The sequence below is a fragment of the Castor canadensis genome, chromosome 16, assembly GCF_047511655.1.
Source record: "Castor canadensis chromosome 16, mCasCan1.hap1v2, whole genome shotgun sequence".
In the NCBI taxonomy this organism is placed as follows: Eukaryota; Metazoa; Chordata; class Mammalia; order Rodentia; family Castoridae; genus Castor; species Castor canadensis.
This window is the reverse complement of record NC_133401.1, coordinates 27,648,135-27,660,878: the sequence shown is the minus strand read 5'-3', so window position 1 is coordinate 27,660,878 and position 12,744 is coordinate 27,648,135. Positions and strand designations below refer to the sequence as shown.

The 12,744-nt window shown below is 40.6% G+C and overlaps 1 long non-coding RNA gene across 1 annotated transcript; it reads left to right on the top strand.

Moving 5' to 3' along the window:
- The first annotated feature begins 211 nt into the window (after positions 1-211).
- Positions 212-9,888, top strand: LOC141418136 (uncharacterized). Its single transcript, XR_012442796.1, has 4 exons — positions 212-349; positions 587-623; positions 6,788-7,073; positions 9,720-9,888. It is a non-coding gene; the product is annotated as an uncharacterized lncRNA (long non-coding RNA).
- Positions 9,889-12,744: the final 2,856 nt, after the last annotated feature.

Below are 12,744 nucleotides of genomic sequence, written 5' to 3'. Positions count from 1 at the left end.
CTAAGCCTCCTCAGCTGCCCTACTGCAGATATGCAGGTCTTAGCAGACAGAATTGAACACCTCCCACCTCTATACAGCTGCAAGATCAGAAAAGGAAACCCACAGAATAGATAATGCCCAGGCACAGAGATGTGTTGGAGGGTGTGGGCCACACACTGGCCTTGCAAGGAACTGATCCCCTTCCTGTTTAGCAGCTGATTTCTGTATCAAGGGCTCTGAGCCCCTAGATGTTCCATCTCATGGGTGTGTCCCCCTGTGAAGATTGAGTGACCAGCTGACTGTCCTGTATGTGGAGATCTGATCCAGGGCACTGTCATGGCCCCTGAGGTCACTCTGTTATTTGGACTTGGTGAGTGCTGTGTTGGATGTTATTTGGGGTTGGAGAGGTAAAAAAATACAGACACTGAGGTTCATCATCAGGGCTGCTCACATGGGACTCTTCCTCTGTGAGGCTCTAGCCAACTGGCTATACAGGGAGCATCCTGCCTGTTTCTCCACCTGGACTCAGTCTCATATTCCTGTCTAAGGGTTTGGGATCAGTGTGCTGTACGGCAGACACCACTTACCAGGTCTTTCTTTATTTCAGTGTTTTTTGCTGGAGCAGAGAATCTGGGCACATGAGGGTGAGTGTGTTCTCCATTTTTAGCCTTGCAGGTCTGAGTTTGGCTGGGTCGAGTGTGGGAAGAGCTTGAGACATCTTGTGCTGATCCCAAGATGGAAACTGCACTACTCTGCCATCTACATTCTTCACTTTACTTTAGGTCCCCAGGGTTGGTTCACCTCTTTTGGGGTGGGGAGTCTCCCAGTACTTTAACAATGATGACAGAAAACATAGTTGAGTTGGACACTGAAATGCAGCCACAGAGGATGGGGGACACTTGCACAGGCCATGTCCCCCTGAGGATATGGACATTAGTTTTGGGTGTGACTTGTGTCTATTTCCATGTGCTTTTACCTGGGCTGTTTCTTTTTCTTTTATCTCTGAGATGTCAGAACAAGGCTTTGAATTCCTCCAAACATCCTTGCCTGCAATGGAAGGAAAAATGACATAAAAATGGATCATTTCAATAAGTTCTGTGTGAGGATATGTTGAATACTAAGAAGAAATACAATGGTAGAAATGGCACAGTTTGTCTGTTGGGGACAGTGGCAGTTGTTATGATTGTGGCAGCAGGAAGTGTTCCTTTTGTGTGCTTTAGTGAACTGTTCTGAGGGAGTGGCTGGATTTACCTGTGGACATACCAGCTTGCACGGAGGAGAGATTGATTACCCTGACTTGGTCTTGGTTGTGGCCATTGTGTTTGCAGTAATGGCAATGGGTGGGGCTTAGGGTCGGAGACTCACAGTCAGGCCACACAGAGCCTTGTCGACCAGGCATAGTTCTCACATGTTCTGTGAGCAGAGCCACTCAGAGTTGTGTGCAGATGATGGAGGTGATTCAGTTATGTAAATAAGACCCTAGACTTCAGTGTGAGAATGAGAGTGGGGAAGAGGTTGAGGATTTGTGGAAGAAGGAGACAAAGTAAGACAGAACAATGATCCAATAAGACACAATATCTACTGACCAGGGCAGTAGAGACAGCAGAGGTGATAAGAAGTTCGATCCATAAGATTTATCCCCATACTGGATGAAGGAGAAGGAGACAAATGAGTTAGTACGGTGCCAAGGAAGGATAGTAATTCCTACATTGGCAGAGAAGATAAAAGTGGGTTAGGTCCAACTGTATTTTGGACATGAATAGTGGAAACTTCACATTGGAGGTGACCATTTCATGGTTGGATGAACTAGTCTGGTGTTAATTGAGAGGGTTAGTGTGTGTGTGTGTGCACATAGATGAATTGAATATAAATACGCACATATATAGATATATTCATATATATGCACACACATGTAGACAGATACATAGATAGCAGATGTAGATACTTAGGTGACTTGAAGATAGATAGATGATAGATGACAGATAAATAGATGGGTAGATAGATCGGCAATGAATAGATGTTTTGTATGTATATATAGATGAGAAAGTGCTGGCCAGGATGACAGTGCACTGTGTTTAGGTGTTTTTTTTTATTGCATAAACTTTGTATGAAGGTGTTTCATAGCAATATTTTCATAAATGCATATAATGTACTTTGATCAAATTGATCCTTTCTCTACTCTTTTTTATTATAGTTTTGTTTATTAGGATATATGCATTATATGGGGGGGCTCACAGTGACAATTCTGATCAGTTTTATATTGCACATTATTTACATTGCCCCCACTTAAGGCAATTGCAAGAGGTTTTTTTAGTTCTGTTTCATATAGGTACGTGAAGTCCATCAACAATATACTATCACCTTAATCTCTTTCCTTCACCCTCTCCCCTCCCATTAGTTATTCCCTCCTACACTGTATCTATTTTACCATCTTGGTTTTCATTATTAATATTTGAGTTGACATTCAAAGGGGTGTCAGGTGTGCTTTATTTAGTCTGTTCAATCCCTTTGAATACTCTCGCTTACTTCTTTACCTCACACCCCCCTGTTTGTCAACAGCTTTCAGTACACATACTTATGTCCTCTACCTTCACGTCTTATGTTTTATGATATTACTGATGCTTTATCATTCTCTTTTCCTATCCCTCCATCCCCGAGTTTCATAGAGTAGTTCCATTGTTACAAATGTATTCTACAACTGAGTTTGTAAATGATACTTGTTTTTGTGTATATGTTTATCTTTGGATTTATCTTCCATGTTTGAGAGAAAACATGTGCTTTTTTGTGTTTCTTATCCCGGTTAACTTCATTTAACATAATGTCCTCTAATTGCATCCATTTACCTTCAAACCCCATGTATTCCTTGTGGCTGAGTAAAACTCCATTGTTTATATGTACCACAATTTCACAATCCAACCATCAGTTGTAGGGCACCTGGGTTGTTTTCAGAGCTTGGTTTTGTGAATAGTGTTGCAATTAACATCAGTGTACACGTTTCTCTACTTTATCCTGTTTTACCGTCCTTTGGGTAGATGCCAGGAGCGGTATCACTGGATCACATGGCAGTTCTATCTTTAGTGTTTTGAGGAATCTACATACTGCTTTCCATAATGGTTGTACTAATTTGCATTCCCACTAACAGTGTGTAAATGTTCCTGTTTCATCACATCCTCGCCAACATTTGTTGTTGTTATTACCCTCAGTTATGGCCATTCTAACTAGGGTGAGATGAAATCTTGTTTTAAGCCCTCTTCCTCATCTCCTTCCCTTTTTTTTGGTTTACTGTTTTTAGTGGTTTCATTATGCTATTTTCGCACACATCTATAATGTACTTTGATATTATTCATCCGTCATTCTTTCTCTATGTTGGCTTAGTGGTCATGAATTCCTTTTATTTTTTGTTCCTCATGGTTTAAAAATTTGGTGCACCATGCTTTAATCAGATTGACTCCTTTCTTACTTTTTCTCTTTCTATTGCCCCACTCTCCTATTACTCAATAGTTCAGAGCATTACATAATACTGTCTTCATACACAGATACATTTTGTTTCAACATTATTCATTCTCTTTTCCCTGCTGCCTATTATGGGAGGTGTTCAACTTTTCCTTCAATTCATGGATGCACTAATCTAGATGGTCAATTATTTCCTTTCAGTACTTGAAATATTTTGCTCCATGCCCTCCTTGCTTTTGGAGTTTCTGTTGAGAATAGGCTGTTATTCTGATGTTTTTGCTTACATATATGATTTGACACTTCTCTCTTTCAGCTTTCAATATTCTTTCTTGGTATGTATAGTTAATGTTTTGAATACAATATGTCTTGGAGAAGTTCTTTGCTGTTCTTATTTGTTTTTTGTCTAAAAAGTTTCCTATACCTGCTCGACCATATCTTTTTGAAGATTTGGGAATTTTTCTATTATTTAATTGAATATGCTTTTCTTTGAATATGCTTTCTGTGCCTTTGGCTTGCACCCCTTTCTCTTTTCCTATGCCAATGATTTGCAGGTTTAGCCTTTTAATTGTGACCCAGAAGTCTTGCATGTTCTGTTTTTGTATGTTTTGTTCATACCTTCTGATTATTTTTCTTTATTTGAATGTTCTAATTCCTGTACCTTTTCTTCAACTTGGTTCAATCTTTGGGTGAGAATTTTAAGTGATTTTTAAATTTGAGTTATTGAATTTTTTATTTGATAGTACTGGGGTTTGAAATCAGGGCCTCACATTTGTGAGGCAAGCAGTCTATTGCTTGAATCACTCTGAGTTCAGTGTGTATGGGGTTTCTGTGGAAGGTTAAGGCACTGGGTCAGATGGAGTAGATTTGGGGCAGTCCTGTCAAGTAGCAGCATGGTGGCAGTGGCAGAGTGGCCTATGTGAACAGCTAGTGGGTCAGGAGCACTCTATCAAGTACCCTCCATCTCATGGTCCATCCCTTGCCCTGTATGGGGGACACAATGGCAGTTCTGACTCATCCACAGTGAGGTTTGCTTTTGTCTGCTTAGCCATCCAAGGTTATGCTTCATTTGCAGAGTTGTGAGTGCATAGCTCTTGTCACATATATACTTTGGACTGTGGATCTAGGGATGTAGCTGATTAGGGCAGACTCAGCCAGGTTTATTCACCCCCATGTTTGTATTTTGCCCTTGGCAGGGACCTCAGGTTCAAGTTGACTTCCACTCAACTGAACTAAGACTTGGCAGCTTCTGCTTAGCAAAAGTGACTTGCAGTACTTTTTAGCCATATGTATATACTTTGGGCTGGGAGGCTTATTGTTATATCCTGTGAGGGCAGACTCTGATATTCATGCTTTCTCTTGCTCTCACCCTTTGCTGTGGGTGGGGGACTCAGGGGACAATTGGCTTCTGCCTGACTGGAGTAAGGTTTGATAGGTTCTGCTCAACCTTGAAAAGTGTCTTGTGGGTAGCAATGGTTCCATGTATATTCACCAGATGTAGGTGGTTAGGGAAGTCTCCACTGGACTTGCTTTTTTCCTGTGCCTGACCTTAGCCCTGAGTGGGTGACACAGGTGCCAGGTGGCTTCCACCAAACCAGAGTGAAGTTTGCTAGCCATCGCTCAGCCCTCTAGACTAGGTTTTACTCGAAGGATGGTGTCTGTGGTTGGCTTTTACCACAAATACACTGGGCAGTGAGTGTAGGGATGGAGGATATCAGGTCCTGATTCTGTAGGACTACTCTGGGTTCCACCCAAGCAAAGATTTCTTTGTTTCTGTTATAAATCCGAAGTTCAATATTTTAAATTTTCTTTAGCCACTAGCTGTCTATCTTTTACTGATGCCCTCTGCTGGCTCACTAACTTCCTCAGCTTTCCTCATAGCCACATGCATGAGGTTTTATTTCTGGTCTGTGGTAATGCAGGAATGTGATGTGTTTCTGCAATCCACCATTTTGGAGTCTGATTAAGTGTTTTTGAATATGCCGGGAGCTAAATTTGGACATAACTAGCTGAAACTTCATAGTGACTGCTTCATAGTTGTATGAACTAGTCTGGAGTTCAGGTGAGGTGATGTGTGTGTGTGTGTAAAGATATAGACGACTTGGTAAATATGTGTGATAGACACAAACTGACAGATGTGCAGGTTATAGTTAGAAATGGCAGAAAGGTAAACACATACATAAATAGGTAGATAGATACATAGATTATAAATAGGTAATATATAGACAATAGGTGATAGATGAACAATGAAGAGTTTTTGAGGATGACCCAAGAGTGTGTCTTTGAAGGAAAGAGAAACAGATCTGAGTACTGAGCCCAGAGACATCACAGCATTTGGTGCTTAAGAGATACTATGCAACAGCCCAGGAAATGGGACAGTATGTCCACTGGAGACTTTAGAATGTGGCTTCTGCAATCCAAAAGAGGATCTCACATGGAAGGCTGGGTGGTGTCACATATTAATGATATACCAGGACTAGTAAATGACAAGGATGCAGGTCCTTCTGCTTCCTTGAGGTCATGGTTGGGAGTGGCCTAGATTCATACCCAGGGGTCACAGCTCAGATCCAAGCTTTAACCTATTGCCACAGGATGACCCATTCCAAGACCCATTGGGATAGAGGACCTCCTGATATTAGATGATTGAGTTCTTGTCCTGTTTCTCCCCAGGGTTCTCATTTCAGCCCTCTATCTGGGCAGCACCAGGAGCTATGATTCTTGAGAACAGTTCTGTGACCATCTTCTGCAGGGTCCCTTCAGGGATGACACAAATGAGGATATAGTGTGCAAAACCTAAGGAACAGTAGTTTGAACAAACCCTAAAGGTGGCCCAAGCACTGGCCAATTTCTCCCTCCTAACTGTGATTCAGGTCAATGCTGGGATCTACCATTGTGACTATTGGAAGCATGAAGCCTGGTCAGGATGCAGTGGCCCACTGTAGCTGGTGGTGACCAGTGAGGGGCACCTGAGGGACACTGTCCTCCAACCTTGGTCTCTGCTGCCTGCCTCACTGGATCAGATGTGCCCACCAGAAGCCCTGCTTTATATCTCTGCTTCTTTGTGTCTGAGTCCCACCCTTCCTCTGTGCTGACTGTTGTCCTACCTCATTTCAGTGTGGTGGCTGCAACCCCCAAAGGATGCACCTTTTGGGGACAGATCCCAGCCTTCCCAATGCATAGCCACTCTCTGGTCCTGGATCATGGAAAATAATGCAAGTGTGCTTTTGTCCTTGTGGTCTATGTAAGTTAGCAAGGAATGAATTTCTTCTCTCTAGGTTCTTCCTTTTATTAGGGAAGACCATGAGAATGGTGGGTTACTTCAACAGCAATTTTAATAGCAGGATCTATTTAATTCCAGGTGTTCACAAGAGCAAACCTTCCTTGACTGCTCATCTAGGTCCTCAGGTGGTCTCAGGAGGAAATGTGACTCTCATCTGTCACACACCTATTCCTATGAATTCTTCATTCTGTGCAGAGACAGAGGATCTTCTTACCCCCAGGACTGTTCCCATCAGGACCATTACACATTCCTCATATCCACTGTGAGCCCAGCCCATGGGGGAACCTACAGATGCTATGGCTCTTCTAGACTTGACCGCCGCCTCTGATCACTGCTCAGTGACCCCCTCAGCTTTCAGTCATAGGTGAGTAACATCTCTGAATGGTCACATCATCCCTTTTCCCATGACCTCCAGGTATAACTTAGAAGCTCTCAGTAGAGGTATGAGAGGTACTTCTTGGTTTGCTGATATCAACTGACCATATATAATATGGGTCCAATCATGTTAAGTCATTCTGGACATGTTCCATGTCATGAGAGTGTTTGTTAATGTGTGAAGTGGATCTCAGGACTGTGTTGAGTTTCACCTTGCACAAAGTTGCTGCATGAATGCGGATGTCCTGAGAGTTCTGAGCAAAGGACAATAGATCCTTTTATAGTCCTCACCATATCCTTCATGATGTGACTACCAGCAGGTGTGGGTGACAAAAAGGAAAGGAGAGATCATGGCAACAGGGTCTTCACTCAGGATCTGTTTGTCATCCTGCATCTGTTTGTGTCATAGGAAGTTGGTGGTGTTGCCCTGTGTAAATGACCCTGATTAAATGAGTCCAGGGGGCAGAGTTGGATAGAAAATGGCCAACAGTGACTATGACAGACTATGTGATCCATCAGATTTTTCTATGGGAACATAAGAGCCAGATATGCAGCAGTAACTTGCTTGCTTTTTAGGGTGTGGATTTGTGCTTTAGGATAAGTATTCTGTTATGGTCACATATTTAAGTATGAACATAGTCTTTTACAATGACAAACAAAACTATACAGGGAATGGAAAATATGGGTGGTTGTTTGTCTCAGGGGGTCAGAGGAAGGAATGGATGATGGTAAAGACAGGAAGATTACACACTGTAATTGACTAAAAATGTTGAGTACAGTCATTTGACTATCAAAAAGTCCTCAACAGCACAGATCAAGCATGTGTTTGCCATAGATTATTGGATATGTATGATAATTTCAGAAATCTATTCCCAACTACCAAATACACACCTACCACCGTACTTATATACTTGAGTGTGTATACTACCTTGTTCTGTGAAATGCTAATGCGCATATTACCATGTTTTATACTTGACACATATATCTTATATAGCATATGTTGTAATCTTATATTCAATATATATATATATTATTTAAGGAAGATATACTTCCTAGTAATGTTTGAAAATTCCTGACTTCTGCATTTATCTTCCTTAAAAACTGACATGTGTTTCTGTAGTGTAATTGGCTGACTCCCATCTTTTCATCTCTATGTAAAGTAAAAATCCATTTTACATCAATGGTTTCTATACTGGGTGAATTTCAGCAAAGGTTTTCATGTTTAAATTATCAAAATAGTGCTTCTGATAAACACAATCTTACCCTCCAATGTCCTGCCTCCAAACTACTTTCCAGTACTAGGATATGGGTTCCTCTACCTTCCCTTTTGATCCAATCAAGTATCTTTGTGTCAATCTCAATTCATTTTGATCCCATATACCCACTACTAATCAGTAAATACTTTTTAGGATTTATGCATTAGCAAAGGATAAAAAATTTACTGACTTCCCTCTATGTCCCGACATCAGGTCCATCTTCAAGATATCTTTCATCATAAACTGTGACCCAACTCTGCCCAACCTTGTCACTGGAGCAAAGGAGGCTGTTCAAAGCTGCCATATTGCAGCATTGTCTCACACAAGCCTTCAAACACATATCAGGCACTTTCACAGCCTTTTCCAAAAACCACAGTTCTGCAGATCTGCCCTTGTAATGACCTCTCTTTCTTTCAGATGCACTACTCTGCTCTTATCCTCTGTGAGATGCTGCTGCTCCCAGCTTCCCTCTTTCTATCACCGAGATGTGATTGCTTAGTCTCCAAGTTTTAAATTACTTCCCTGAGGTCCAATGGAAAATGGTCTTGCCATTCATTTCAGTAAACCCATTTCATGTCTTTGTTGGGTTTCTTTCTTATTGGTCACCCCAAAACATGTTATTAATGCTCTTTACACCTGTACTCTTTTATGTTTTGCTATTCTGGACTCTAAATGGCAAAAGGGCAGACAGTGTGAGTCCCTTGGCAGATAATATAAAGTCTTATCTTCTTGTAAGTAGATGGGAGGCCCTTGGAAGGCTAAGAACTGGTGGGTCATAATACTACCCTATATCTGAAACATTGGCTGTATGGAAAGTACATTGAATAGGAAAAGAAGAGAACACCTGTGCAGCACTGTGTCCATTTCTGAGTCTCCCTGAGGCTCACCATTGACTCCCCAGTATCTGTGACCTGGAGCAGCTGAGCTGATAGCAGTTGATCCAGACAGTCCCAACAGGGATGACTCCATTTCTCTCATTTCTTCTATCTGTTCTCCACAATCACCCATCACTACATTGAGGACAGAGCAGGCAGGAAACCAACATGTCATGTTAGTTTTCCAGGAAAATTAGCATTAAGTTATCTGCTGTGTGGACACCACCCATGTAAGATTCATGATTTATGGAACAGATGTCTGAATTTTACTCTTCATTTGTGTCTAACTCAGTAACCCTTGTCCAGGGAAACACCTATAGCATCTAATACGTTCTGAGTTGAATATAGACTTTCAGTTCAGGAGGGAGGGACTGGGTTAGACACATGATCAATTCATGTCCTCATTTGGATGGTGGATGCTTTATATAAAATCCTACTATTTCTTGGGGGTAAGCACATGTGTTACTGATTCAATATTAAACATTACTTCTTTTCCCCCAACAGAGTCTTCAGCCTCAGATTCCATGACAGAGAATGTCATCCAGTTGAGCCTGTCTGGCATTCTCCTGTTAGTCCTTGGTGGCCTATTGCTGGATGCTAAGAAGAGCTGAAGTGTTCTGCCATGTGTATCCAGACAGTTCCAGACTGAGGGCCTCATGAACTCTTCCTAGTCCTTATCAGTATGGCGGAATAAAGAATCTCAAAAGTCGTATGATCCCTCTATTCTGTATTCAGTGTCTGGAGATGGGGTCAAGTTCCCATGATATGGCTGGGATTTCATAACTCATGAGTTCATACTGTGTTTGTAGGAGAGATTCCCCAACCACCAGAACCTTGTATTCCTGTTTTATCTCCAGTTTCCTGTGACATCATTGTGTGATGCCTATTTCTCACTTCTGAATCTTTTTTGTGACTCTTTGTACATAGAAGTATTTTCTTCTCTTTCCTTTGCTGAGTCCTTATCCCATATGTTGAAATCCTTCATTCTGTCTTGTTCCCTCATTACACTCCTCTGCCAGTGGCCCAGCAAACCATATCCCCTCCCTCAGCTTTCACTGTTAGACTAGAATGCCAATTTATATTTTTCCCTGTTTCTTTATTGCAAAGTTGACAGTTTTGATTTTTCCAGATCTGTACCTCAAAGGTGATAGAGATAATGCAAAATCAGTGGTTTTATCTTCACTATCTAGATTCATAGGCCACTTAGCATTTTATTTTCATAGTCCCACACTATGACCATGTTGTCATGACCTTAAGAAAGAATCCTGATGTTCTGGGGGAAGTTGGTAGATTAGAGATATCTGGCACTTTCCTGTGTCTCCATGAATCTGGAACAAACATCAGGTGTGTGGTGTAGGGATAGGGGAGTGTTGTGGAGAGGCAAGGGAAGGCCACAGTAAACAGAGGAGACCAGGTAAAATCCAGAAACACCAAACTTTAAATTTATAAAAGAAATAACAAAAATTATGTTGTTTTCAGGTAAATGGATGGAACTGGAGAATTTCTTGTTAAGCAAAGTAAGTCAGGCTCAAAAAAAAAAATCAAAGGTCACATGTTTTCCCCTCATATGTGGAAGCTAGAACTGTAAGTTAAATGTATGTATAGAATGTGTGTGCATATATATATATATATATACATATATATATATATATATATATATATATATATGTATATATATATATTTTACTGGAATTTCTAGCCAGAGCAATTAGGCGAGAAGAAGAAATAAAAGGAATACAAATAGGTAAAGAAACTGTCAAAATATCCTTATTGCAGATGATATGATCCTATACCTTAATGACCCAAAAAAACTCTACCCAAAAACACTTAGACACCATAAACAGCTACAGTAAGGTGGCAGGATAACAAAATCAACTTACAAAAATTATTAGCTTTTCTATACACCAACAGTGAACAAACTGAGAAGAAATATATGGAAACAATTCCATTCACAATAACCCCCCCAAATCAAATATCTAGGAGTAAATTTAACAAAGGATGTGAATGACCTCTACAAGGAGAATTACAAACTCCTGAAGAAAGAGATGAAGGAAGACTACAGAAGATGGAAAGATCTCCCATGCTCATGGATCAGTAGAATCAACATAGTAAAAATGGCTATACTACTGAAAGCAATCTACATATTTAATGCAATTCCCATAAAAATCCCAATGACTTTCATCACAGAGATTGAAAAATCTACCCTAATGTTCATTTGGAAACACAAGAGACTGCAAATAACCAAGGCAATACTCAGCAAAAAGAGCAATGCTGGAGGTATCACAGTACCCAACTTCAAACTATATTACAAAGCAATAGCAATAAAAACAGCATGGTACTGGCATAAAAACAGACATGAAGACCAGTGGAATGAAATAGAGGACCTGGATATGAATCCACACAACTATACCCACCTCATTTTTTAGATAGGTGCCAAAAATATACAATGGAGAAAAGACAGTTCTTCAACAAATGTTGCTGGGAAAAGTGGTTATCCATCTGCAAGAAACTGAGTCTAGATCTATGTTTATCACTCTGTACTAGTATCAACTCAAAATGAATCAAGGACCTAAATATCAGACCCAAAACTCTGAAAAGTTAGTACAGAAAGGAGCAGGAAACACTCTGGAACTAATAGATATAGGCAAGGACTTCCTCAATAGAACCCCAGCAGCCCAGCAACTAAGAGAAAAGATGGACAAATGGGACTTCATAAAATTATAAAGCTTCTGCACAACAAAAGAAATGCTCTCTAAACTGAAGAGACCACCCACAGGATGGGAGAAAATATTTGCCAGCTACACATCAGACAGGGGACTGATAACCAGAATATACAGGGAACTTAAGAAACTAAACTCTCCCAAAATCAATGAACCAATTAAAAAATGGGCAATTGAACTAAACAGAACTTTCTCAAAAGAAGAAGTTCAACTGGCCAAAAAAACACATGAAAAAATGCTCACCATCTCCAGCCATAAAGGAAATGCTAATCAAAACCACACTAAGATTCCACCTCATCCCCGTTAGAATAGCCATCATCAAAAACACCACCAACAACAGGTGTTGGCAAGGATGTGAGGAAAAAGGAACCTTTGTACACTATTGGTGGGAATGCAAGCTAGTGCAACAACTCTGAAAAAAAAAATTGGAGGCTTCTTAAAAATCTAAACATAGACCTTCCATAAGATCCAGCAATCCCACTCCTGGGGATATACCCAAAGGAATACGACACAGGTTACTCCAGAGGCACCTGCACACCCATGTTTATTGTAGCACTATTCACAATAGCCAAGTTATGGAAACAGCCAAGATGCCCCACCACTGATGAATGGATCAAGAAAATGTAGTATTTATACACACTGGAATTTTACTCAGCCATGAAAAAGAATGAAATCTTATCATTTACAAGTAAATGGATGGAACTGGAGAACATCATTCTGAGCAAAGTTATCCAGACTCAGAGGACCAAAAATTGTGTGTTTTCACTCATATGTGGACTTTAGATCTAGGGCAAATACAGCAATGTTGT